This window comes from Rhinolophus sinicus, chromosome 16 (assembly GCF_057876585.1).
Source record: "Rhinolophus sinicus isolate RSI-liver-muscle chromosome 16, RSI-T2T, whole genome shotgun sequence".
NCBI classification, from domain to species: Eukaryota; Metazoa; Chordata; class Mammalia; order Chiroptera; family Rhinolophidae; genus Rhinolophus; species Rhinolophus sinicus.
The window spans coordinates 21,339,939-21,345,938 of NC_142516.1; positions in this window are offsets into that span (position 1 = coordinate 21,339,939).

A 6,000-nucleotide genomic window follows, 5' to 3' on the forward strand; every position below is an offset into this window, starting at 1 on the left:
TCATTAAATACTTTCGTCTCCCGATACAAACATTAAATGTCAATACTTAAAGTCGCACTACCTGAGATGGACCTCAAGTTTTTTTGGAATCTGCTTTGAGGAGGATCATTGGAATGTTGGAAACCATTTCTCCCTTCTGAGAGTTGGAAACTTGGATTTATTCTTGAGGCAGAATGTTCTGTGCTCTAGGAAAAATGTGGGTAGAACATTCTACTTATGGCAATGCAATCAAGTACCCATTAGAATGTAAGCCTTGTGGGAACAGGGATTAATTTTTCCATTTTGTTCACTCCTATATCCCTTGAAACAGTGCCTAGCACACAGTAGACTCTGAATAAATATTTGTTGAATAATGAAAAAAATTCCTCTTGAGAAAGGCCCTCTTGAGTAATAGTTGTACTTTCTTAGATGCATCTTTTATCAGATCCAAGTCTTTACAGTTGATGGTTCCCATAGAAATGCTTCTTTCTCCAAGTATTTATTGACTGCCCTATGCCTGTCTAGTATTGTTTGTTCGTGTGTATATGTTGCTATCAGAGGGATCAGGAACATCTCTCTCTCTCTCTCTCTCTCTCTCTTCACTCTCTCTTTCTCACACACACACACACACACACACACACACACACTCAGATAGGCAGGAAAGTGTGCAGATCTGTCTTCCTTATGCTGGAGAAAATTTTGAAAAGGAGCTAGATAACGCTGAGGCAATACAACTTGGTGTACATCGTCTGTGTTGCACTATGGTATTAACAGTCAATAAAACTACACCTTGGGAATATGTGTGGAACCAAGTATAATGTTTAATGTCGTTCAGGGGTCCATAGGAAACAATCACATTCTTGTACATAGGGCAGAGTTTCTAGTGAAGGGAGTAGATAGTCCCACTCTCTGTTGTCCTGAGAATGAGTCAGACTTGGGAAATCTGAACTGCAGAGAGGGGTGTTAGCTAGGGATTAAAGGAAAGATGGTGTCTGGTACTGTGGTAGGAACTGGGACCACAATAATGCATGAGACATGGTGTCTGCCCCTAAGAATCGCAGTGTTTAGTGGGAAAAAAGACATGTACATAATCAAAACTGAAATGTGATGTTGTGCAATCACAAAGGTGGGCTAGTAAAGGAGTCGATACTTAGGCTACGCCTTTAAGGATGAAAAGCACTGAATTGGATGCGTGTGTGTGTGTGTGTGTGTGTGTCTGTGTGGTAGAAAAAAGTAGTGAGAAAATTTTCCAGAGAGACCAGCCAAATCAAAGACAATGAAACAAGAATCAGCAGGGTGAGGCCTACGTATTTTTGGCATTTGCTGGAATACAAAGCAAAGAGAAGATCCATGGTGTCCCTCAACTCCAGAGGCACCATTTACTTACAATACAATGTGATGGTGCCCCGGAGCTGTGCAAAGCAGTGGTCCTGAACGAAGGAGTTAAATGTAAGACTGAAAAAGGTCACCAGAGGGCCCTGAATGCAAAAGCTTAAATAAGGGACGGGATGATGATGGCAAACACAACACTTCTTACCTCCAAACCATAAGCATCATGATTGAAGACAATCATGGCCTCCCTTAGCTTATAACGCATATTTCCTTAAAATTTGAGATGTATACAGAACAAATAGTATCATGCTTCCTGATTGACATTAACTGATTTCATCCGTAATTATAGGTTCTGTTCTATCACATTTCAAATAGTTGGCATTTTCTCCCCCAGGAATATTGAGATAATTTACCATGGCATTGAGAAAGGTATTGTCTGGATGTTATATTATATATTATGGTATCTCCCTCTCAGTCTTATGCTATTGTTCTATCTCATGTTGGCAAGGTCCTGGTATTCCATGACAGCATGGATGATGGATTTGAGGGTGAACAAGACCGGAGGCTGAAATGCTAGTTAGAAGGCTGCTGCTATAGTTTAGACAAGAGACGATAAGGTCTTAAATTAGGGCAGTCAGAGTTGGCATGGAAAGGACAGAGAGTCAAGAAATATGCCAGGACTCAGGATGTGAGGCTAAGAGAAAGGCATCAAGCCTGATTCTCACGGCTCAAATGACTCAGTGAAAGGTGATAAGACCAGCTGAGCGAGAGCATTCAAGAGGAGCCTACAGGTGCCACCAGAGGATTCTGACCTCAACAAATAAGCAGCTTGTCATGATGTCCCTCTGGGCTGGGACCACCCTGTATTTTGTTGTGTGACCTATGAAATGTATTAAGCTGTTCACAGTAGAGCTATGCAGAGAGGTCAGAGGAGGAGAAGTAATATTTGAGGAACTAAGTGAACTTAATTTTCTACAATAGACCATTCTGGAGAGCTGTGAAAGTGCAGTATCTGAGGGCTCAGGGGAAAATAAGCGAAACAAGTGATTACTGAAAAGTTATAAATTTTTTTTGGTTAGGTATTGACCTAGAGGATTAGGTAAGATATTCTCAATAAGATATCATTTGATTTTCAGGTAGCAAACTTTCTGTCACTAGAAAATTCAGTAAATGAGGCCAGATATTCTCTTAGCTACCACCTACAGGTACTACTTCCCCTGATTAAACCTCCATTCCCAAATATAATTTTGTTTGTTTGTTTGTTTGTTTGTTTTATTAGTTTCAGGTGAACAAGACAAAGCAATACTTAGACGTTTATCATTTATACCCCTCACACTGTGTGAACCCCCTCCCCCATCCACTATCCCTCTGACATCGCACAGAGCCATTACATTTCCACTGTCTCTATTCCTAATGCTGTACTCCGCTTCCTGTGACCATATACATACATATACATATACATACACACATTTATATATATATATATATATATATATATATATATATATATATATATATATATATATATATATATAAAATTATACATAGCATCCATTATTGTTCAGCTTCAGGTGTACAGTGCAGAGATCAGGCATCTGCATCATCCCTGAGGTGGTCTCTCAAATGGGACACGTGTCCATCAGATACCCTACAAAATCTTTACATTATTGATTACGTTCCCCAAATTAATTTTCAAAACCCCATGGCCATCTTGTGGTTACTGATTATTTTCTAAACCCCTCACCTTCCCCTTTATCCCGACCCCACCCCGCCCATCTAGCAACCCTCAGTTTTTCCTCTATGTCTCTGAGACTGTTTCTGATTAGTTCATTCACTTATTCTTTTCTTTAGATTCCGCATATAAGTGAGATCATGTGGTATTTGTCTTTCTTTGTCTGACCTATTTCACTTAACATAATGTTCTCTAGGTCCATCCATGTTGTTGCAAATGGTAAGATTTCTTTCTTCTTCGTGGCTGCATAATACTCCATTGCATAAATGTACCACAGTTTCTTAATCCAGTCATCTACCGATGGGCATTTCGGTTGTTTCCATGTCTTGGCTATTGTGTATAGTGCTGCAATAAACATAGCAGTGCATAAAGACTTTTGAATTGGAGTTTTGGATTTCTCCGGATAGATACCTAGGAGTGGGATTGCTGGATCATAAGGTAGTTCCATTTTCAGATTTTTGAGATACCTCCATACTGTTTTCCATAGTGTCTGCACCAATCTGCATTCTCACCAACAGTGCACAAGCGTTCCCTTTTCTCCACATCCGCGCCAACACTTGTTTGTTGATTTATTGATGATAGCCATTTTGACTGGGGTGAGGTGGTATCTCATTGTGGTTTTTATTTGCATTTATCTGATGGTTAGTGAGGTTGAGCATTTCTTCATATGTCTGTTTGCCATGTGTATGTCCTTTTTAGAAAAATGTCTCTTCATGTCCTCTGCCCATTTTTTAATTGGGTTGTTTGTTTTTTTGGAGTTGAGTTGAGTGAGTTTTTTTATAAATTTGTGATATTAACCCCTTATCAGATATATCATTGGCAAATATCTTTTCCCATTCAGTAGGATCCCTTTTTGTTTTATTGATGGTTTCCTTTGCTGTGAAAAAACTTTTTAGTTTGATGTAATCCCACATGTTTATTTTTTCTCTTACTTCCCTCGTGCAAGGTGATATATCAGTAAAAATCTTACTCCGGGTAATGTCTGTGAAGTTTCTTCCTACATTTTCTTCTAGGAATTTTATGGTTTCAGATCTTACATTTAAGTCTTTAAGCCATGTTGAATTTATTTTTGTATATGGTGTAAGGAGGTGGTCCAGCTTCATTTTTTTGCATATGTCTGTCCAGGTTTCCCAGCACCATTTATTGAATAGACTGTCTTTACCCCACCGTACATTCTTGCTTCCATTGTCATAGATTAAATGGTCATATATGCATGGATTTATTTCTGGACTCTCTATTCTGTTCCATTAATCTATGTGTCTGTTTTTATGCCAGTACCATGCTGTTTTGATTACTGTAGCCTTGTAGTATAATTTGATGTCAGGTATTGTTATACCTCCCACTTTGCTCTTATTTCTCAAGATTGCTGAGGCTATCCGGGGTCTTTTATAGTCCCATATAAATTTTAGGATTATATGTTCTATTTCTGTGAAAAACATTGTTGGTAGTTTGATAGGAATTGTGTTGAATATGTGTATTGCCTCAGGCAGTATGGACATTTTAACTATATTAATTCTTCCTATCCATGAACATGGTATGTGTTTCCATTTATTTGTATCTTTTTTCATTTCTTTCTTCAGTGTCTTATAATTTTCTGAGTACAGATCTTTTACTTCTTTGGTTAAATTTATTTCCCAGTATTTTATAGTCTTTGGAGCAATTGTAAATGGGATTGCTTTTTTAATTTCTACTTCTGATGTTTTATTATTGGTATATACAAATGCAACTGATTTTTGAATATTAATTTTGTATCCTGCTACTTTACTAAATTCATCTATCAGCTCTAATAGTTTCTTGGTGGAGTCTTTATAGTTCTCTCTATATAGTATCATATCATCTACATATAATGACAATTTTACTTCCTCCTTACCGATTTGGATGCCTTTTACTTCTTTTTCTTGTCTGATTGCTGTGGCTAGAACTTCCAGCACTATGTTGAATAGAAGTGGAGAAAGTGGGCAACCTTGCCTTGTTCCTGATCTTAAGGGGAATGGTTTTAGCTTTTCCCCATTGAGTACGATGTTAGCTGTGGGTTTATCATATATGGCCTTTATCATGTGGAGATATGATCCCTCTATTCCCACTTTCTTAAAGGTTTTTATCATAAATGGCTGCTGGGTTTTATCAAATGCTTTTTCTGCATCTATTGATATGATCATGTGATTTTTATTTTTCATTTTATTAATGTGCATCACATTAATTGATTTGTGGATGTTGAACCACCCTTGCATACCAGGGATGAATCCCACTTGATCATGGTGTATGATCTTTTTTAATGTATTACTGAATTCTGTTCGCTAATATTTTGTTGAGGATTTCTGCATCTATGTTCATTAGCGATATCGGCCTGTAGTTTTCTTTTTTTGTGGTGTCTTTGTCTGATTTTGGGATCAGGGTGATAGTGGCTTCATAAAAAGTGTTTGGGAGTCTTCCCTCCTGGATTTTTTGGAAGAGCTTGAGAATAGGTGATAATTCTTTTTTAAACGTTTTGTAAAATTCACCTGTAAAGCCATCTGGTCCAGGGCTTTTGTTTGTTGGGAGATTGTTGATTACTAATTTAATTTCCCTGGTGGTAATCAGTCTATTCAGGTTTTCTGTTTCTTCTTGAGTTAGCCTTGGAAAGTTGTACGCCTCTAGAAAATTGTCCATTTCTTCCAGATTGTCAAATTTGTTGGCATATAGTTGCTCATAGTAATTCCTTAAAATTTTTTGTATTTCTGCGGTGTCTGTTGTCACTTCTCCCCTTTCATTTCTGATTTTATTAATTTGGGTCCTCTCTTTTTTTTAATGAGTCTGGCTAAAGGTTTGTCAATTTTGTTTATCTTCTCTAAGAACCACACTTGGATTCATTGATCTTTTGTATTGTTTGTCTGGTTTCTATTTCATTTATTTCCTCTCTGATCTTTATTATCTCCTTCCTTGTACTCCCTTTGGGCTTATTTTGCTGTTCTTTTTCC